We start from the raw sequence: 23197 nt of genomic DNA on the forward strand, positions 1-23197 counted from the left end.
CTGGAATATAAAAGCAAGGATGTATTGCTGAGGGCATTAGTCAGACCACACCTGGAGTACTGCAAGCAGTTTTGGGCCCCTTATCTGAAAAAGGATGTGCCACCATTGGAGGATGTCTAAAGGAGGTTCACGAGAATGATTCCAGAAATGAAAGTGCTCACGCATGAAAAGCATTTGATGGCTCTGGGTCTGCATTTGCTGGAGTTTAGAAAAATGAGGGGATCTATCATTGAAACCTATCATATGTTGAAAGGTCTCAATAGGGTGGATATGGAGAGGATGTTTTCTATAATGGGTGTGTCAAGGGCCAGAGAGCAGAGCCTCAGAATAGAAGGATGAACATTTAGAAAAGAGCTGAGGAGCGTGAATGTGGATAGTGAATCTGTGGAATCCATTCCCACTGATAGTTGTGGAGGTCAAGTCATTGAGTATATTTAAAGTGGAGATTGATAGATTCTTGATTCGTCAGGGCATCAAAGGTTAAGGGGAGAAGGCAGAAGACAGGAGAATGGGGTTGAGAGGGAAAATAAATTAGCCATGATGGAGTGGCAGAGCAGACTCGATGGGCTGAATGGCCAAATTCTGCTCCTATGTCTTATAATTTGACCATTCAGAAATCTGATAGCTGTGGGGAAGAAGCTGTTCCTGAAACTTTGACTGTGTGTCTTCAGTCTTCTGTACCCCCTCCTTGATGATAGCAAAGAGAGGACAGCATGTCCTGGGTGACTGGGGTCCTTAATGATGAAAGCTCTCTTTTCACGGCATCGTGCCTTTTGAAGGTGTCCTCAATGCTGGGAAGGCTAGTGCCCATGATGGAGCTGGCCGAGTTTACAGCTATCTGCAGCTTTTCGCAATCCTGTGCAGTGGCCCCTCCATACTAGATGGTGATGTAATCAGTTAGAATGCTCTCCAAGGTAGATCTGTAGAAATTTGTGAGTGTCTTTGGTGACATACCAAGTCTCCTCAAAATCCTAATGAAATATAGCCGCTGTTGTGCCTTCTTTGTGATTGCCTCAATATATTGGGCCCAGGATAGATCTTCAGAGATGTTGACACCCGGGAACTTGAAACTACTCAATCTTTCCACTGCTGGTCCCTCAGTGATGACTGGTGTGTGTTCCCTCGACTTTGTCTTCCTGAAGTCCACAATCAATTCCTTGGTCTTACTGTCATTGAGTGCAGGGTTGTTGTTGCAGCATCACTCAACCAGCTGATCTCAGCCCTGGACATCTCCTCATCACCATCTGAAATTCTGCCAGCAGTAGATGTGTCATTGGTAAATTTATCGATGGCATTTGAGGTGTGACAAGCCACACAGTCATGGGTGTAGAGAGAGTAGAGCAGTGGGCTAAGCATGCATCCTTGAGGTGCACCAGTGTTGACTGTCAGTGAGGAGGAGATGTTATTTCCAATCCGAACTGACTGTGGTCTCCCAATGGGGAAGTCAAGGATCCAGTGCAGAGCGAGATACAGAGGTCCAGGTATTGGAGCCTGTTGATTAGAACTGAGGTATGATTGTTTTGAGCGCTCAGCTGTCTGTCATCAATAAACAGCAGCCTGGCGTAGGTCTTGCTATTGTCCAGGTGATCCAAGGCTGTGTGGAGAGCCAGTGAGGTTGCATCCACTGTAGATGTATTGTGGTGATAGGCAAATTGCAGTGGGTCCAAGTCCTTCCTTAGGCAGGTGTTGATTCTGGCCATGACCAGCCTCTGAAAGCACTTCATCCCAATAGATATGAGGTTAATTGGTCAATAGTCATTGAGGAAGATCACCCAGCTCTTGGGGACTGGTATGATTGCCGCCCTTTTGAAACCCGTGGGAACCTCCAACTCCAGCGGTGAGAGATTGAAGATGTCCTTGAACACTTTTGCCAGTTGGTTGGCATAGGTTTTCAATGCCCTATCAGGTATACCATCAGTGCCTGATGCCTTGAAACAGTTCACCCTCATGAAACTGACCTCCAGGACTGAGATCACAGGGTCACCAGATGCTTCAGGGATTCGTACTGGTATAGTTTTATTCTCACTCTTGCAGCTTTCATAAAATGAGTTGAGATCATCTGGGAGTGAAGTATCACGGGCATTCGTGATGTTAGGTTTTGCGTTGTAGGAAGTTAAGGCCTGCAAACCTTACCAGAGCTGACGTGCATCTGATTTTGTCTCTATTTTGAATCAGAATTGATTTTTCACTCTTAAAATATCCTTCTGTAGGTCATACCTGGACTTCTTGTATAGTTCTCGATCTCCAGTCTTGAATGCTACAGATCTAGCTCTCAGCAGACTACAAATCTCCTGGTTCATTCACAGATCTTGGTTTGAGTATGTCTAGTATGTTCTCAAAGATCTTGATGAAGTTGGTGACAACTGTAGCATATTCATTCAGATTTGAAGATGAATCCCTGAATATTGTCCAGTCCACTGACTCAAAGCAGACCTGTCGGTGTTCCTTTGTCTTCCTTGACCATATCTGAGGATATTGCTCTGAGCTCTTCAATTTGATTTTCCAGAGACTGTACATTTGTCAGCAGGTTAGTCAGGAGTGGAGGGTCTAAGGCCTTGGTATTTCAATTGTACCTGTAACCCCGCATGCCGTCCCCACTTCCATTTTCTTAAAGGGGAAGTGCACTTGTACTTCAGGATCTGTCAATTTTGAGTATTGATAGATTTTTAATTTTTTTTCAGAGAATCTCAAGGCATTCTGTACATATATCAAAAGCAAGTGGATAACTAGGTTGAGGGTAAGACCACTCACAGATAAAGATGGGTGTGAGGTACATTTGCTTGGATATGAAGGGTATTGATGAGGTCCTAAATGAGTACTTCATATCAGTATTTACCAAGGAGAAGGATGTCGAGGATAGAGAGATCAGTGTTGAGTGTATTGATATGCTAAGGCATTTCAAGGTAGAGGAGGAGGTAGTGCTGGGTCAGTTAAAGAGCACTAAGATGGATAAGACCCCAGGGAATGATGGTATATACCCCATTACTGATAGAGGCAAAAGAGGAGTTTGTTGGGGCCTTGACCAATACCTTTTGTGTCCTCTCTAGCCACAGGTGAGGTCCAAGAAAACTGACAAGTAGCTAATGTGGTTCCATTATTCAAGAAGAAACCAGGGATAATCTTGGAAACTATAGACCAGTGAATCTCATGGTGGTGGTAGGGAAGTTACTGGAAAGAATTCCTAAGGAGAGAACTTATGAGCATTTGGAAAGCCATGGCCTAATGAGGGAGAGCCAGTATGGCTTTGTGTCATAGTAACTTTGACAGGGTGACAGGGATGATTGTTGAAGGTAGAGTAGTGGATGTGGTCAACATGGCTTTTAGTAAGGTGTTTACCCAGGCCTCTCATGTAAGGCTCACCCAGATGCAGCCTGACGAAGCTGTGATCAAAGGGACTTATTCTAGCTAGTGGTGTTCCACAGGGGTCTGTACTGGGACCTCTGCTGCCTCTGCTGTTAGCAATGTATATAAATTAACTGAATGACAATGTTGATGGACAGGTTAGTAAGTTTGCAGATGATGCGAAGATTGGTGGTGTTGTGGACAGCGTAAAAGACTGATAAAGAATACAATGGGATATAGATCTATCACAGATATGGGTGGAGAAATGGCAGATGGAGTTTAACCCAGCCAAATATGTAGTATTGCACTTCGGTAGGTCAAAAGTAAAGAGATGGTATACTGCTAACAGCAAGATCCTTTGCTGCATTGATGAGCAGGGGGATCTTGGGGTCCAAGTTCATAGCTCCCTGAAAGTGACTACACAGGTGGACAGGGTGGTTACGAAGGCACATGGCATGCTTGCCTTTATTAGTCGAGGTACTGAGTTCAAAAGTCAGGAAGTTATGTGGCAGCTTTATAAAACTCTAGTTAGGCCACATCTGGAGTATTGCATACAGTTCTGGTCACCCCACTATAGGAAGGATGTCGAGGCTTTGGAGAGGGTGCAGTAGAAGTTTACTGGGATGCTGTCTGGATTAGAGGACATGGACTACAATGAGAGGTTGGACAAACTTGGATTGTTTTCTCTGGCGCAGCGCAGACTGAGGGAAGATCTAATTGAGGTTTATAAGATTATGAGAGGCATAGATAGAGTAGACAGACAATATCTTTATCAAGGGTTGAAATGTCTATTACTAGAGGGTATGAATTGAAGGTAAGAATGAGTAAGTTTAATGGAGATGTGAGGGGCAAGTTTTTTTTACAGAGAGTGGTGGGTGCCTAGAATGTGCTGCCTGGGGTGGTGGTGGAGGCAAATACATTAGCAAAAACTTTTAAAAAACATTTAGGTAGGCACATGAATATGAGGGAAATGGAAGGATATAGATCCTGTGTAGACAGAAGGGACTCGTTTAGTTGGTCATTTAATTTGGTTTGACACAACATTGTTGGCTGTAAGGCCTGCTCCTGTGCTGTCCTGTTCGATGTTCTATTTGCTGTTCATCTCAGTTGGCATACCTGGAAGCATGTAAAAGGCTGGAAACAGCCTGTTAATTGAAAGCTGCCTCTACAGCATTTTCAAATGAATTCCTGAAGGCTCATGCTGAGCCCCGATATCTCAGAGAAAGGAAGAGACTTTCTACTGAGAGTGAGACTATTTTGCAAAGTCTTAAGGAAGAACTTATTTTGGAGAAACCTGTCATGAAGGGGGTTGCAGACCACATATGAACAAGAGGAGGGGGGATAGCATTACCGAGGAATTATGAGTATGAGCAGGTGGACAGCTGCTTTTGGCACCCATTGACCTGTATAAGTTAGCTGTTCCATTTCTTGATCAGAAGATCAGGGACTGTTTATCCATTTTCCTAAGGATAGTTTGCATCCAAATCAGCAAGCTGAGTAGGATGAGATTCTGATAGGAATCAGCCAAGAACTGTTAAGTACAGAAAGCCAATAGCTCCTTCAATCATGCCTCGATTTCATTCATTCTTCCCTGCAAAGAGCTGGACGACCATGAGTACCACTGGCGTTATCCTGAAAGCTGTGGTTTAGGAAAATTTCTCTGAGCTGAGGATCACCAATCTGACATCCTTGAACTTTACACAATCAAATGGAGGGAATCAGGAAAAGAAATTCTGCCACCAGTCATAAAAACCTTCATCTTCACTGTGTAGATCTGGTGTACATTGTCTCCTCAGATTCCCTGCACCATTGGTACAGTGTCACCTGAAGATCAGTAGGAAACAACATTGAATAAATTGTTTCTTGTAAAAGATTGTCTGGGAGCTAGAGTCTGCCCGTGCATTCTGACTAACTCATACCCTTCTGCTTCAACTGAGTACCCCCATCTCTCTCAGTCTGGTTTGTCACTGAATGCAGGAAGAATCCCAAATGTCAACCAGAATGATGAAAGCAAAACTTCTGTATATTTTCAGTTCAAGTCCTGAAGGCTATGAAAAGATTGTGAGTACAGACTCTAAAATAGAGGCTGGGAGCAGATGTTGGACTCAGAGATCTACTGTAATGGGAATGTTGTACTCACTGGCTTAATGAGTGAGAGGCAGCTGACTGGCACCGAGGTGGATCTGGCACCTGTCCTTTCAGTCAGGAAAATTACAGTGGTTACATTCTCAAAGCTTTTAAAAGAAAACTCAACCCCTTTGTGGTGCTTGCTGAGATACTGGTGAAAACGTTACTCACCTCCTATTCCATTCAACATTGATTGTTGATGAGCTCAATGCTAGAGGTCTGGTCATATAACCGAAACATCCCATATCCAGATCTTTTGGTTGCAGCATCTGAACAACTATACAGCGAAACAGATTTATGGCCGATCAGTCCTCTATTGGCTTTTTGGACCTGATGGTAGCAGTGCTACTCAATCCTTCAAAATTAACATAAGGCTGAATTTCTTTTACTGAGGCCAATTTACTCAGGATAATGCTGCTACTCAGGATCGTTTGTAAGATTTGACAAATTGGTTAAATGTGGCCATAGATATTCACAAGCTCCTTAGAGAATGCAGTAGAAACTTCTTTGCTCATTGCTGCACCTGGACAAATAAAGTGAGAAAATCCATATCGCCTGTCCTTTAGCTGCTCCTGTATAGTATCACTAAATGTTCCATAATTCAGAAGCATTCATGAAAAGGCTGACTGAACTGTGAGGAGTTTTTGCACACCGTATTCTTAAGACTCATCAAGTATTTTCCAAATAGTGTTGATTCATATACAACAAAGTACTTGTCCTCCCAACACCTCAACCCCATCTTAATCTTCTTTTAAGTTCCTGCTCCAAAATGTATCTGGATATCTTGGATAGAAAATTCTGTTCTTGGATAGAAAAGTATCTGTTGGTTTAGTACGATGGTGAAAAAGTAATACTGTTACCTCACAGTTCCAAAAACCCAGATTCAATCCTGACGTCCAGTGCTGTCTGGGTGAAGTTTGCACTTTCACTGTGTCTGCATGGGTTTCTTCCTGGTACTCTGGTTTCTTCTGACATCCTAAAAATACATTGGTAGGTAGGTTATTTGGTGGCTGTGAATATAAATGGGTACAAAAGAATTGGGGGAGGGAGTTGTTAAATAGCATGTGAGAGAGAATAGATTGTGAGGAAATAACTGGGCTACCCAGATTGCTCTGAGAGCTGGCATTGATTCTCACAAAGAACTGCGAGGTATTAAAATATATATATTGCTGTGCTCCACTTCAGCCTCACAGACTAGTCACTCCTGCCCAAGGTGCATATGGTTGCAGAGAGGATTTGTTTAGCATTGTAAACATTTTTGTTACTTTGATATCATTTATAATGTCTATCAATTTCTCTGAATCATGTCCAATGTTTAGTAAATGTGTTTAACATAAACTGATTAACACTGTTGTCACCTATGAATTTCTCAGATGACAGATTTAATGCTGCAAACTTGATTGGACAGGATGTCCTGAATTCATTTCCAATATCTTCATTTCCTTACTGTGGTCTAACTTCTACCAGAATTCATAGTGAGAGCATTGGGAACATCCAGTCTGCAGTTCATAATGGAGAAAGTGTCCTTGTTTACAACTGAATACCCGATAAAAGAGAATGAGGCTTCTCACAGGGAATTAAAATGTTATGAGCAAAACAGTAATATCCGAAATCTGTCAAACTGCTCAGATTTTTTTTCCGGTCATTCCCAACATCTTGCATTGTAATTCTCCCCCTTAAAGGCTTAATCACTATCAGCTACCTGTGATGGCAACTATATAACTGGTTTACTTCCTTCTTGCACCTGAAAATAGTTCATACTGTAGTGCAGCAGAGAAAATTATCAGTTTATGAATGAAAGTGCATGAAAGAATAAAGTATGAATATTTCTTTTCACCAAGTAATACAGAGTTTGTCCAGCAACCAATCTGGACATTGGAGGTTTGTGAGGAGGGGATTTCACACAGGTCCCCTGCCTGAGTAGAAAAAGGCAGCAGTGCACCACGGCAGCGTAATAGAGCTTTGACCAACAACCAATCTGTGACTGGGATTGATCAGCAAGAGCAAATTAAAAGAAGGCAGTGCAAACTTGAGGCTTTAGCTCTTCAAGGCTTCAGTGAAAGAAAGCAAAGAAAAAAAAAGGCTCCAGGTTAAGTTTTTTTCCCCTTCCCATCTTTAAATCTGCTCAGTTAGAACAGAGGAGGTTCCAGGCAAGATAGTTGAATGCTCCTTTTGCAAGACGTGGCAAGGCAGGAAAACCTTCAGTGTCCCTGATGACTATAACTACGAGAAATGCATCCAGCTGCAGCTTCCAACAATCTATGTTAAGGAGTTGAAGCTGGAACTAGATGAACTCTGGATCATTTGGGAGGCTGAGGGGGTGATAGATAGGACATATAGAGAGGTAGTTACACCCAAGGTGCAGGACTCAGGAAATTGGGTGCCAGTCAGGAAGAGAAAAGGGGTGAAGCAGCCAGCGTAGAGTACCCCTGGGGCCATTCCCCTCAACAACAAAAAGTATTTGCCTCCCTTAGACGTTACATGTTGTTTAGTTTCACAGCATTGAATCACAGTGGATTTAATTTGGCTTTTTTGCAATGATCAACAGAAAAAGACTCTTTTGTGTCAAAGTGAAAACAGATCTCCACAAAGTGATCTAAATTAATTACAAATATAAAACACAAATGACTGATTGCACAAGTTTTCGCTGCCCTTTAATATGACACACAAAATCATCAATGGTGCAGACAATTGGCGTTAAAGCCTAGTCAAGGTGTTTCAATTGATTGTAGTAAAAATACACCTGTATCTGAAAGGTCCAACCACTGGTCAATCAGTATCCTGGAAAAAACTACACCATGACAAAAGGACACTCTAAGCAACTCCGCAAAAAGGTTATTGAAAAGCACAAGGAGCTGGATACAAGAAAATTTACAAGTCACCGAATATCCCTTGGAGTACAGTTAAGTCAATCATCAAGAAATGGAAAGAATATGGCACAGTTGTAAATCTGCCTAGAGCAGGCCATCTTCAAAAACTGAGTGAGCGTGCAAGAAGGGGACTAGTGAAGCAGGTCACCAAAAGACCTATGACCTCTCTGGAAGAGTCACAAGCTTCAGTGGCTGAGATGGGGGAGACTGTGCATACAACAACTGTTGCCTAGGTGCTTCACCAGTTGCTGCTTTATGGGAGAGTGGCAAAGAGAAAGCCACTGTTGAAAAAAAACCCACATGAAATCTTGGCTAGAGTTTGCCATTAAATATGCGGTTTTCTCTGCAGTCAGCTGGAAGAAGGTTTATGGTCTGATGAAACCAAAATTGAGCTTTTTGGCCATCAGACTAAAAGTTGTTTGGCATAAGCCAAACACTACACATCATCAAAAACATGGTGGTGGCTGCATCACTGCAGCAGGCCCTGGAAGGCTTGTGAAGGTAGAGGGTAAAATGAATGCAGCAAAATACAGGGAAATCCTGGAGGAAAACTTGATGCAGTCTGTAAGAGAATGGCAACTTGGGGCAAGATTTTTTTCCAGCATGACAATGACCCCCAGCATAAAGCCAAAGCTACAAAGGATGGCTTAAATACAAGAAAGTTAATGTCCTGGAGTGGCCAAGTCACATTCCAGACCTCAATCCAATTGAGAATTTGAGGCTGGAGTTGAAAAGGACTGCTCACTCACGATCTGCATACAATCTGACAGAGTTAGAGTGGTTTTGTTAAGAAGAATGGAGGGAAATTGCAGTGTCCATATCAGTGATTTTTTCTTGCTGGTGCTACAGTGGGGCTGAATTATTCAGTGATGGTGCTGAGGGATGTACCCTATAGTAATATGTATTCGCCAGGCCAGACCCGTGGCGTTCAAAAATCAGTTTCAAGCATTATGCGCCTACTATAAATGCCTCTGTTGATTCACAAGCAACAGCAATTGATAAATATAATATAGAAGTGAACTGTGACAGTGTCAACAGCATCGGGCAACACAGAACACAAACAAACCAACAAAGCATCCGACCCACAACGCACAACGTGAATCACGCACCAATCCCGCAATCAGCGTCAAATGCATGCTTTTCAACTGAAAAACACAACACTAACCCACAATGTCCACTGCCATTCGCATTACATAGACAGACAATGCCAAAAGATACACCGTTATTAAAGTCAAATAAGGCAAACAACAGATGCAAGGCTTTACCAGGAGTTGGACAAATCGTACTCTGACCATGCAATACCTCAATTAATTCGGCTATTGAATTTAAAACAAAAATCAACAGAATCACCACTTGGAAGTCTAAGCAAAACCAGTAGGCTTAATAGCAGTAAATATAATAGTTTAGAATTTGCAGGAAACATAAGGACTATGCGGTATCCACCACAAAATAATAATAATAATCAGCATTAGTCTTGGGCCAAATTTTTTTAAAAATCAACTGCACTCACCATTGATGTTTTCAGAGAAGCACAATCAGTCTGTTGTGATTGGTGGCAAAAGCATCAATGATTTTCTGGATGTCAAGTGCTTTGGTCCTCCGGCTGTTTATGGCCACAGGGCCAAGTTGCTGTTCCGAGCATCGCCGCTGCCATTCCTTAGGTAGTTTTTGAGGCGTCTGAGGCAAGAGAAACTCCGTTTGCATGAGGCAGATGTCACAGGTAGAGTCAGTGATATGCAGATTAGTTTGTATAAATCTGTAAATACATCGCAGTAGGGTCTCAATAGAGCTAGAAATTCCACTGTCATTCACTGTCTGTCCTTGCTAGAGACTCAACCACAGCTCTCATATACTCACGATTTTCTTGGACAATCTTTGCATGTCCTTTGTCAAGCATATTTCCCAATCTTGAACCGTCTTGTTTTCTCAGTCTGAATTCCGCCCGTGCCTCCATAGCAAGCTTCTGAGCTGCACTTACATGGTGGGTTTTGAAGGCTGTTGTAGCTTTCCGCCAGTTGTGGTAACCAGTGACAGTGCAGGTAGACTCAGAATGGAACCCATGTCCTCCACACAGGAAATGCCTGCATGCGAAGCAGAACGTGGTATCTTTCGTGATCGAATATTCCAGTCAGTCAAACCAGCCACGAAAAAAAAACCTTTGTCAACTGCCAAACTGTTGCGAGCAGCAAAGGGTACTTTTTCAATGCTGGCCGACGGGGCCCTTCCTCAGGCTGCTGGCTAACATCGCTAACAGTATTCCCACTAGCACCAAGAGCAGCTTCCTCCACGTTCTCTTCCGAATCCCGCTCCATTTCTTGTTCCTCTACTTCGCCCTCACACTCCTTCGATGAACTGCTGTCGTTCTCATCCCCACTTACTTTTTTCTGCATGTCACTTTCAATTAAGACAGGCTTGGGCTGAGACACCACTGATTCCTCTGAATGAGGTCATTTTCTCACTAAAAATCGATCCATTTTTCACGCCGCCAAAATAATACACGTGGTAGGCCCACGCTAGCTTGCAAAAGCACTGTGTGTGTGTGTGTGTGTGTGTGTGTGTGTGTGTGTGTGTGTGGTATCCATTAGTCTCGCGAGACCATGGATCTGCGCCTGGATGTATACTATCAATCTGTTGCGTGAGTGAGAGTGAGTGACATCACCACCTTAAGTGATTTTAGATCAGCTTAACTTATCTGAGGACAGCAATGGCGAGACATTGACAACGAACAAAGTGTAGAGTGGATCTGACAGAGTTTATAACTTTATTGCTGCATGGGTGCTATGGTAATTGGGGGCACTGTTTCACTAGATCAACTGGAGAAACAAGCTGTATTCAAAACTATACAGAGAAAGCAAAGCAGCTGCAATTTGTATGTGAAATTTCAGTTAATTTCTCGGTGGTGCTACGCTGGTGCTATTGCAATTTCTGCTGGGGCTATAGCCCCAGCTAGTACCACCTTAGCGCCGCCCCTGATCCAGATGTACAAGGCTGATAGAGACCTAACCACACAGACTCAAGGCTGTAATTGCTGCCAAAGGTTCATATACTAAATACTGACTTGAAGGGGGTGAATACTTATGCAATCAATTATTTTGTGTCTTAGATTTGTAATTAATTTAGATCACTTGTGAGATCTGTTTTCACTTTAACATGAAAAAATCTTTTCTATTGATCAGTGTTAAAAAAGCCAAATTAAATCCACCATGATCCAATGTTGTAAAACAATAAAACCTAAAAATTTCCAAGGAGGAAAGTCACAGTGGTCAGGTCTCTGGCACTGGATCTGGCTCTGTGACTCAGAAGGGAAGGGGGGAGAAGAGGCACGCTGTGGTGATAGGGATTTGTTAGTTAGGGCAACGGACAGGAGATTCTTTGGGCGAGAACGAGATTCCTGGAAGGTATGTTGCCTCCCCGGTGCCAGTGCCCGAGACATCTCAGATCGGGTCCTCAGCATTCTTAAGTGGGAGGGTGAACAGGCCGTCGTCATGGTTTATGTACGTAGGTATCAATGACGTGGGTAGCACGAGTGATGAGGTTCTGCATAGGGAGTTCAGGGAGGAGTTAGATGCTAAGCTAAAGGGCAGGACCTCCTGGAATGTGATCTTAGGATTGCTACCCGTGCCATGTGCTAGTGAGACAAGAATTAAGATTATAATATGTGGCTAAGGAGTTGGTGTAGGAGGGAGGACATAAGATTTTTGGATCTTTGGGCTCTCTTCAAGGGAAGGTAGAACCTGTACGGAAGGAATGCCTTACACCTGAACTGAAGGGGCACTAATATCCTCATGGAAAGGTATATTAATGCTGCATGGTGGGTTTTAAATTAAGAGTTGCAAGGGGATGGGAACCAGAGTGCCAGAACAGTTAGTGGAGTGGTTGTGGAGGCCAATGTTGATAAGATCTCAAAGTCAGGAATCAAAAGGTTGAGTATGGTGCAATGAGTGTCCTCAGCTGAGTATATTTCAATGCAAGGAAAGGTGGATGAGCTCAGGGCATGGATCAACACCTGGAATTATGATGTTGTCATTAGTGAGACTTGGTTGCAGGAGGGTCAGGGCTGGTAGCTCAGTATTTCGGGGTTTGCTTGTTTCAGATGTGGTTGAGTGGGAGGGATTAAAGAAGGAGGGGTGGCGTTATTAGTCCCGGAAAATGTCATGTCCCTGCTCTGTCAGGACAGACTGGAGATCTTGACTAGTGAGGCATAATGGGTGGAACTGAGCAATAAGAGAAATATGACCACGTCTCGGGCCAAAACATCGACTGTTCTTTTTTCTATAGATGCTGCCTGGCCTGCTGATTTCCTCCAGCATGGTGTGGGAGTTGCTTGGATTTCCAGCATCTGCAGATTTTCACTTGTTAATGGGGCTATATTACAGATCACCCGACAGTCTTAGGTATTTAGTGTTGTCCAGAAGGAGCTACAGTCTACAAATTAGAGGATTCGAGTGAATCAAGATCAAGGAAAACAGACAAACCAATTGTTTGTTCCCCCCCCCCACCCCCAGCCATTTTGTGAACCCTGAACTGATTCATGCTGAGCAATGATCTAATAAGAGCTATTGAAATGTGGACATTAGGAGCTTCAAGTAATGACCTGCTAAACCTGGAGCCATTCTCAGATGAATCGCTATTTACTATGTAAAATGGCAGACCTACCTGAGAAGCAGTCTGTAATCTCATTAGACTCAGTGTCTGGGTCACCTGGTTTGATTGGATTGGAGCAGTCAGAGTTGAAAGGAACAAATACACAAGGCTGGGGGGCAGAAACCATAGAACAACGTTGGTTGTAGCCCTGGACTAGAGCCAGTAGGAAGGTGACCCACGTAGGTCAGCTGACCTTCAGCCAATGGGATGGAGATCCCATCAGTTCAACTGACGAGGAACACTATAAGAATCAGGAATACATAATGGTGATAACTCTCCAGAGACCACTGCAGATGTGAAGGACCCCATAAATACAGAGATCAGGACCATGAGGAACGCCTAGCTGGCATAGACTAGTTTCCTAGGGTAATACTTTTTGTCTTCATTGACTGTTCTTGGAGGATCAAGGAATTCTAGTGGGTTTGCACACAGGTAGTTAGTTTGTGAACCTATGCGTTTTTTAGTTGAGACAATAAAGGTTACTTTCAGTAAATATAGATTCCCTCGGTGCCTCACTGATCATTATTCCAAGGGTAGATCACTATAACAAGAAGAACAAGTTTGTAGAGATATGGCAGACTGTTGCAAGAAACATAAGGTTGTTATAGTAGGTGACTTTAACTTTCCACATATTAACCGGGAATCCCATACTGTCAAAGGACCAGATGGGACAGAATTTATCAAATGTATCCAGGAAAGTTTCCTTCACCAGTACATAGAAGTCCCAAAGAGAGAGTGTGCACCACTGGATCTACCATCAGGGAGCGAAGCAGGGCAGGTGACAGAAGATTGTGTAGGGAAAACACTTTGCCTCCAGTGACCACAACGCCATTAGTTTCAAAGGAAATATGCATAGATTATGGGTCTGGTCTGCAGGTTGAGATTCTAAATTAAAGAAACACCAATTCTTATGGTATCAGAAATGACCTGGCAAGTGTGGATTGGGACAGGCTGTTTTTTGGCAAAGGTGTACTTGGAAAGTGGGAAGCCTTCAAAAATGAAATTTTGAGAGTACAAAGCTTGTATGTGCCTGTCAGAATAAAAGGTAAAGATAATAAGTGTATAGAATGATGCTTAACAGAAAAAAAAGGAGGTGCACAGAAGATATAGGCAAGTAGGAGCAAATGAGGTGCTTACAGAGTCCAGGAAATGCAGGAGAACACTTAGGAAAGAAATCAGGAAGGCATAAAGTTGCTCTAGCAGACAAGGCAAAGGAGAATCCTAAGGGCTTCTACAGGTAGAGCAAAAGGATTGCAAGGAACAAAATTGGTCCTCTGGAAAACCAGAACGGTAATCCATGTGTAGAGCCAAAACAGACAGGGGAGATCTTAAATGCATTCTTTGCATCTGTATTTACTCAGGAGATGGATACAGAGTCTATAGGAGTGAGGCAAAGCGGCTTCAACTTCATAGACACTGGACAGATTACTAAGGAAGTGTTTGCTAACCTGAGGCAAATCTGGGGAAATAAATCCCCAGGGCCTGACAAGGTGATCCCTCATACGCTATGGGAGGCAAGTGCTGATATTTGCTGGGGCCCTAGAAGAGATATTTAAAATATCCTTAGCAACAGGAGAAGTACCAGAGGATTGGAGGATAGACAATGCTCTTCCGCTGTTTAAAAAAGGCTCTAAACAGGCACCAAAAAATTATAGGCCGGTGAGTCTCACATCAGTTGTGGGAAAGTTATTGGAAAGTATTCTAAGGGACCAGATATATAAGTATTTGATCAAACATGTACTGTTTAAGGATAGTCAGCATAGTTTCGCACGTGGTAGGTCATGTCTAACCAATCTCATAGCACTTTTTGAGAAAGTTACCAGGAAAGTGGATGAAGGCAAGGCAGTCAATATTATCTACATTAGTAAGGCATTTGACAAGGTCCTGCATGGGAAGTTGGGCAAAAAGGTTCAATCATTCGGCATTCAGGATGAGGTAGCAAATTGGATTAGATACTGGCTTTGTGGGAGAAGCCAGAGTGGTAGTAAAAGATTGCTTCTTTGATTGGAGGCCTGTGTCTAGTGGTGCACCACAGGAATTGGTGCTGGGTCCATTGTTGTTTGTCATCTATATCAATGATCTGGATGATAATGTGGTTAACTGCATCAGCAAATTTGCGGATGACACCAAGACTGGAGATGTAGTGGACAGTGAGGAAGGCTATCATGACTTGCAGAGGGATCTGCATCAGCTGGAAAAATGGCTGATGGAATTTAATGCAGACATATGTGAGGGTTTGCACTTCAGTAGGACCAGCCAGGGTAGGTCTTACACAGTGAATGGTAGGGCACTGAGGGGTGTGGTAGAACAAAGGGATTTGGGTCTACATGAGGAGAAACTTTTTCACTCAGATGAACCTCAGTGGATTCCGCAGAGTGTGGAATGAGCTGCCAGCACAAGTGGTCCATGCAAACTTGATTTCAATGTTTAACCAAAGTTTGTATAGGTACATGGATAGCAGGGCTATGGTCCTGATGCAGGTCAATGTAAGTAGGCAGCTTAAGTGGTTTTGGCATGGACTAGGTGCTCAAAGGGTCTGTTTCTGTGCTGTACTTCCCTATGACTCTAAGTAGAAGGGTTAAATGTAGGCCCTTCATAGGTCATGGCAAAGGACACTATGCCAGCCTGCATGGACCACCAGTGAACATTGTGGGGTAGGTAAGTCAAATGATGTACTGCAGTAATGCAGAGCTGAATTCATGACGGCTGCAGAAGCTGAAAGCCAATGGCTTCAGGCCAAGAAGCAGTATGAAGCAATTCCTGGAAATATTTTGAGAAAGCAGACAAAACAACAATGCTGTGAAAATTATGCAACATTGTCTTATGCAATACAAGTAGCTTAGTGCTTCACCATTTGAATCTGATGCACACAGACAGTTCTCTGAAGCCCTGGATGCTAGAGACAGTAGTCTCAATGTGTTGCCTTTCACTGTGAGTAAATAATATTATCACCCCATAATTTTGGAAGGTGGGAAGATTCTGACAAATCACAAAATTTGATGAAACTGAATACATTGTACCTTGGCATTCAGTAGTAACCGCATGACCAGTAAGGCTTAAAGAAAAACGTTTGAACATCCATCTGCACAAAATATGCTGTCATAACAACAGAGTTGTATGCAATTCGAATGGAGTTTTGAAGAGAAACATTCTACCCAGAATATAGAACATAGAATAGTACAGCACAGTACAGGCCCTTCAGCCCACAATGTTGTGCTGACCCTCAAACCCTGCCTCCCATATAACCCCCCACCTTAAATTCCTCCATATACCTGTCTAGTAATCTCTTAAACTTCACTAGTGTATCTGCCTCCACCACTGACTCCGGCAGTACATTCCACGCACCAACCACTCTCTGAGTAAAAAACCTTCCTCTAATATCCCCCTTGAACTTCCCACTCCTTACCTTAAAGCCATGTCCTCTTGTATTGAGCAGTGGTGCCCTGGGGAAGAGGCACTGGCTATCCACTCTATCTATTCCTCTTATTATATTGTACATCTCTATTATGTCTTCTCTCATCCTCCTTCTCTCCAAAGAGTAAAGCCCAAGCTCCCTTAATCTCTGATCATAATGCATACTCTCTAAACCAGGCAGCATTCTGGTAAATCTCCTCTGTACCCTTTCCAATGCTTCTACAACCTTCCTATAGTGAGGCGACCAGAACTGGACACAGTACTCCACGTGTGGCTTAACCAGAGTTTTATAGAACTGCATCATTAAATCGCGACTCTTAAACTCTATCCCTCAACTTATGAAAGCTAACACCCCATAAGCTTTCTTAACTACCCCATCCACCTGTGAGGCAACTTCCAGGGATCTGTGGACATGTACCCCCAGATCCCTCTGCTCCTCCACACTGCCAAGTATCCTGTCATTTACTTTGTACTCTGCCTTGGAGTTTGTCCTTCCAAAGTGCACCACCTCACACTTCACCGGGTTGAACTCCATCTGTCACTTCACAGCCCACTTCTGCATCCTATCAATGTCTCTTTGCAATCTTCGACAATCCTCTACACTATCTACAACACCACCAACCTTTGTGTCCTCTGCAAACTTGCCAACCCACCCTTCTACCCCTACATCCAGATGGTTAATAAAAATCACGAAAAGTAGAGGTCCCAGAACAGATCCTTGTGGGACACCACTAGTCACAATCCTCCAATCTGAATGTACTCCCTCCACCACCACCCTCTTCCTTCTGCAGGCAAGCCAATTCTGAATCCACCTGGCCAAACCTCTCTGGATCCCATGTCTTCTAACTTTCTGAATAAGCCTACCCTGTGGTACCTTGTCAAATGCCTTACTAAAATCCATATAGATCACATCCACTGCACTACCCTCATCTATATGCCTGGTCACCTCCTCAAAGAACTCTATCAGGCTTGTTAAACACGATCTGCCCTTCACAAAGCCATGCTGACTGTCCCTGATCAGACCATGATTCTCTAAATGCCCATAGATCCTATCTCTAAGAATCTTTTCCAACAGCTTTCCCACCACAGATGTCAGGCTCACTGGTCTATAATTACCCGGACTATCCCTACTACCTTTTTTGAACAAGGGGACAACATTCGCCTCCCTCCAATCCTCCAGTATCATTCCCGTGGACAACAAGGACATAAAGATCCTAGCCAGAGGCTCAGCAATCTCTTCCCTCACCTCGTGGAGCAGCCTGGGGAATATTCCGTCAGGCCCCGGGGACTTATCCGTCCTAATATATTTTAACAACTCCAACACCTCCTCTCCCTTAATATCAACATGCTCCAGAACATCAACCTCGCTCATATTGTCCTCACCATCACCAAGTTCCCTCTCATTGGTGAATACCGAAGAGAAGTATTCATTGAGGACCTCGCTCACTTCCACAGCCTCCAGGCACATCTTCTCACCTTTACCTCTAATCCGTCCTACCTTCACTCCTGTCATCCTTTTTTCTTCACATAACTGAAGAATGCCTTGGGGTTTTTCTTTACCCTACTCGCCAAGGCCTTCTCATGCCCCCTTCTTGCTCTTCTCAGCCCCTTCTTAAGCTACTTTCTTGCTTCCCTATATTCCTCAATAGACCCATCTGATCCTTGCTTCCTAAACCTCATGCATGCTGCCTTCTTCCACCTGACTAGATTTTCCACCTCACTTGTTACCCATGGTTCCTTCACCCTACAATTCTTTATCTTCCTCACCAGGACAAATTTATCCCTAACATCCTGCAAGAGATCTCTAAACATCGACCACATGTCCATAGTACATTTCCCTGCAAAAATATCATCCCAATTCACACCCGCAAGTTCTAGCCTTATAGCCTCATAATTTGCCTTTCCCCATTTAAAGATTTTCCTGTCCTCTCTGATTCTATCCTTTTCTATGATAATGCTAAAGGCCAGGGAGCAGTGGTCACTGTCCCCCAGATGCTCACCCACTGAGAGATCTGTGACCTGACCCGGTTTATTACCTAGTACTAGATCTAGTATGGCATTCCCCCTAGTCGGCCTGTCCACATACCGTCCTGGACACACTTAACAAACTCTGCCCCATCTAAACCCTTGGAACTAACCAGGTGCCAATCAATATTAGGGAAGTTAAAATCACCGATGATAACAACCCCGTTATTTTTGCACCTTTCCAAAATCTGCCTCCCAATCTGCTCCTCTGTATCTCTGCTGCCACCAGGGGGCCTATAGAATAGAAACATAGAAACATAGAAACATAGAAAATAGGTGCAGGAGTAGGCCATTCGGCCCTTCGAGCCTGCACCGCCATTTATTATGACCATGGCTGATCATCCAACTCAGAACCCCGCCCCAGCCTTCCCTCCATACCCCCTGACCCCTGTAGCCACAAGGGCCATATCTAACTCCCTCTTAAACATAGCCAATGAACTGGCCTCAACAGTTTGCTGTGGCAATACCTCCAATAGAGTAACTGCTCCCTTCCTGTTCCTGACTTCCACCCATACTGACTCAAAAGAGGATCCTGCTACATTACCCACCCTTTCTGTAGCTGTAATAGTATCCCTGACCAGTAATGCCACCCCTCCTCCCCTTTTTCTGCCCTCTCTATCCCTTTTAAAGCACTGAAATCCAGGAATATTGAGAATCCATTCCTGCCCTGGTGCCAGCCAAGTCTCTGTAATGGCCACTACATCATAATTCCATGTATGTATCCAAGCTCTCAGTTCATCACCTTTGTTCCTGATGCTTCTTACACTGAGGCACACACACTTCAGCCCTTCTACCTTACTGTCTTTACACCGTTTATTCTGTTTCTTTCCTCAAAGCCTCTCTATATGTTAGATCCGGCTTTACTCCATGCACTTCTCTCACTGCTCAATCGCTCTGGGTCCCATCCCCCTTGCAAATTAGTTTAAACTAGCAAACCTACCTGTAAGGATATTGCTCCCCCTCGAGTTCAGGTGCAACCCATCCAATCTGTACAGGTCCCACCGTCCCCAGAAGAGATCCCAATGGTCCAAAAATCTAATACCCTGCTCCCTGCACCAACTCCCCAGCCACGCATTCAACTGCCATCTCCTCCAATTCTTACAATCACTGTCACGTAGCACTGGCAGCAATCCTGAGAACGCCACCCTTGAGGTCCTCTTCTTCAGCCTTCTGCCCAGTTCCCGAAACTCACACTTCAGGACCTCATCCCTCTTCCTGCCTATGTCATTGGTACTAACGTGTATCACGACTTCTGGTTACTTTCCCTCTCGTACCAGGAGATGTTGTGCACCCAGTCAGAGACATCCCGGCCCTAGCACCCGGGAGGCAACAAACCATGTGGGTGTCTTTCTCACGTCCACAAAATCTCCTGTCTGCTCCCCTGACTATAGAGTCTCCAATGATGACAGCTCTCCTCTTCTCCGTCCCACCCTTCTGCACCACCGGGTCAGACTCAGTGCTGGAGGCCTTGCCACCGTGGCTCACAACTGGTCAGTCGTCCCCGTCAACAGTATCCAGGACAGTAAACTTATTATTCAGCCAGTTGTCATGTGCAGCTGACAAATTATGAAGTTGACAGGTTGAATTATGATACAGTTGCAGCACAGTCCTTGCTAACATAAGTTTGCTTTAGTAGGAGTTGGTCACTTTCCTGATGGCTATTACTGATGGTTTTAAAGTTGCTAGTATGAATTGTGTGGTTGTTGCACACTGCAGAGTGTCACATTTGCACCACAGATACTTTGAAACATAATCATGTACAGAACATCAACTTATCCAATATTACCACACACATAGCAGATCCATGTCAGCAATGTTTGAGTGATTGTGAGAAGAGGTGGACTATAACAGCTGCATTATCTGACAAGAGTACTGCAAAACTGATATGCCAAAACACAGGAATTATCAGTTGAAACCTGACAGTGGTTGAAGAATTATTGCTGGCAGTGGAGTAGCTGAACTATCCTACAGAGGTCTTGGATAGTCAATGAATATACATGGTGACATTGTTGTCATTGTTCTACTTTCTACACACCTTAACAAGACTGTAGATGTCCAATAACGATATCAATGTAGAGATTGGAGCAGGAACTTATAAGAAGATTTTGTTGGATGGCTCCTGATACCATAAAGACAGCAGGAAAAGTAGTGTTAACAGCTTCAGCCTTGGACTCCAGAGCCAAACATCAGAACATTCTTAATCTTCCATATATTTAGCTGTGAGAAAGGGATTTAATGATTTGTATGTAAATCCACCCAATGACATTGCAGTTAATGTTCAGATGAATACAACACATTGAATAATCACAAGCACACTTTTGAAGAGGCTTTTTTGCACTAAAATGATCAACACTTCTTTCTGAAGCTATGTTTTTCTTCTGATCTAGATCAAACTTGTTTGGTATGAAACATAAGCTATTACAGTACAAAGGTTGATAGTTCAAATCAATTATCTATTTATCTGAAATTGTTGGAACAAATTTTCAGTTGAATGTCCTCCCACGGAGAACTGAAAAATCAATTAGATCTCATTGACTGTTACCAGATCATGTGGGCATCCCTTAATTTGTAAAGAACACATGGAATTTCTTCAAGTTCATCACAAAAAAATTGAAAGAGAATTGAATATGACTTTTCTTCCTACCTTTTTAAATGAACAGACATAGTTGGTCAGTATCACAATTTTTTACTCAGTTTTGTCAAGGCTGGTTAAGCAAGAAGCCTTAGACACTGAGTACAAACGGAAATCATCAACAAAACATTTTTATCTTAGTTGAACTATTGCAAAGTGTCAGCCCATTATGCAATTAAATGTATTATAGTTTAATAAAATTTAATTTCTAGTTTCTCCAAATTCCTACATGATATAAGTCAGCTGAAATTATATTTGTGTTCAGCTCCCAGTGGTCTATCACAAATAAAAAAAATTCTGAGTAAGCGACACTTTCAAAAAAATGTGTTGTCCAGTGCTATCAGAAGAACAATGTATTGGAACCAAATGAATAACACTATCAACAACCTTCCTCAGCATTATCTGTGCCATTCCCATTATTACACATCATTTTTGAATATATCCTTTTCCTTTAACTCGGCTTTCTCTGAGTAACCTGTCAGTGCATATTCATTATCATTGAAATAAAACAGACAAAAGCATAAAAATTTTGATACTTTGTACTTGCCTTGTGAGCTCCTCAAACAATGGAATTCACATATACAGTATCTCTAGCCTCTGGGATGTTGGTGGACATTTTAAATTTACATAGGCCGCCCCAAACTATGTACAGGCTGTTTGAGGTATACAAGTTCAAACCCTGTAGAATTCACAAAAGTTATATGAAGGAAAATAAACTATCCCGGACCTCCTGTCCCATGATCCTCTCGTATCCCTTTTGCCAATCACCTGTCCAGCTCTTGGCTCCATCCCTCCCCCTCCTGTCTTCTCCTATCATTTTGGATCTCCCCCTCCCCCTCTCAAATCTCTTACTCACTCTTCCTTCAGTTAGTCCTGACGAAGGGTCTCGGCCTGAAACGTCGACTGTACCTCTTCCTATAGATGCTGCCTGGCCTGCTGCGTTCACCAGCAACTTTGATGTGTGTTGCTTGAATTTCCAGCATCTGCAGAATTCCTGTTTGCTTTTTTTTCAACTTGTGTTTCTTTAAGTAAGCACAAATGATGTGTCGTTGTGTTACAGGAAATCAGAATATGAGCAATTTTCTCAGATGGCAACGCCCTATAATGTGGGGGAGGGGTCGTTCACCTGAATACACTTTGAAAATAGCAATCTACCCCCCAGTCATCATAAATTTCCAATGGTCTGAGATGGCATAGGTTCCAAAAAATATTTCAATCCTAACATTAATATAGAAACATAGAAAACCTACAGCACAATACAGACCCTTTGGCCCACAAAGCTGTGCCGAACACATCTTTACCTTAGAACTACCTCGGCTTACCCATAGCCCTCTATTTTTCTAAGCTCCATGTATCCATCCAGGAGCCTCTTAAAAGACCCTATCGTTTCCACCTCCACCACCGCTGCCAGCAGCCCATTCCACGCACTCACTACTCTCTACATAAAAAACTTACCCCGACATCTCCTCTGTACCTGCCTCCAAGCACCTTAAAACTGTGCCCTCTCGTGATAGCCATTCAGCCCTGGGACAAAGCCTCTGACTATCCACACGATCAATGCCTCTCATTATCTTGTACACCTCTTGTATGATGCATTCTGATTTACATTTAATACTTTCATGTATTGAAATAATTTTTTTTAACTAAAGACAAAAATATGTTTGTGTTCAGTGAAATTCTAGTTTTCACCAAATTTCTTTGCACTATTTATTTTGTAATTATTGTAATTTTATGTCTTGGCACTTTACTGTTGCTGCCAAAAAAACCACAAATTTCACATCATATAAGATGGTGATAATAATCCTGAGTCCAATTCATAATGCCTCTAAAAATGAGTCTGAAAATCATAAACAAAACTATGATTTACTAACTCAAATAAGATGCATTGTTAACATCTTGTTTAGTTGGGGGAAGTCATTATAGACGAACCGCATCAACATCACAGCAGGACTGAGGTTGGCTGCAAGTTATCAGTTTACCTTTTACCTCCTCAAGCACTCTGCAGAATCTATAAAGCTTTCTTTTTTTGGCAGTCATTTGAAGTCAAAGATGGTTTGTATCAACTCAATTTCATAGGTTTTGAGATTGCTGTGAGTCTTAAGCAGGATGCACAAAGTCTGCCACAGCCAAGGCAGATTTTGCT

At 43.1% G+C, this 23197-nt stretch overlaps 1 long non-coding RNA gene across 1 annotated transcript in view; it reads right to left on the reverse strand.

The window, feature by feature from the left end:
• The window catches only part of LOC134347577 (uncharacterized), a 41267-nt gene extending 20634 nt beyond the window's left edge, over positions 1-20633 (reverse strand). Inside the window, exons 1-2 of the long non-coding RNA XR_010018200.1 lie at positions 20458-20633; positions 6330-6445 (exon numbers count right to left, since the gene is read on the reverse strand). This is a non-coding gene — a long non-coding RNA (uncharacterized LOC134347577). The remainder of the gene's footprint in view (positions 1-6329; positions 6446-20457) is intronic.
• Positions 20634-23197: the final 2564 nt, after the last annotated feature.

This window comes from Mobula hypostoma, chromosome 6 (genome assembly GCF_963921235.1).
Source record: "Mobula hypostoma chromosome 6, sMobHyp1.1, whole genome shotgun sequence".
Classification (NCBI taxonomy): Eukaryota; Metazoa; Chordata; class Chondrichthyes; order Myliobatiformes; family Myliobatidae; genus Mobula; species Mobula hypostoma.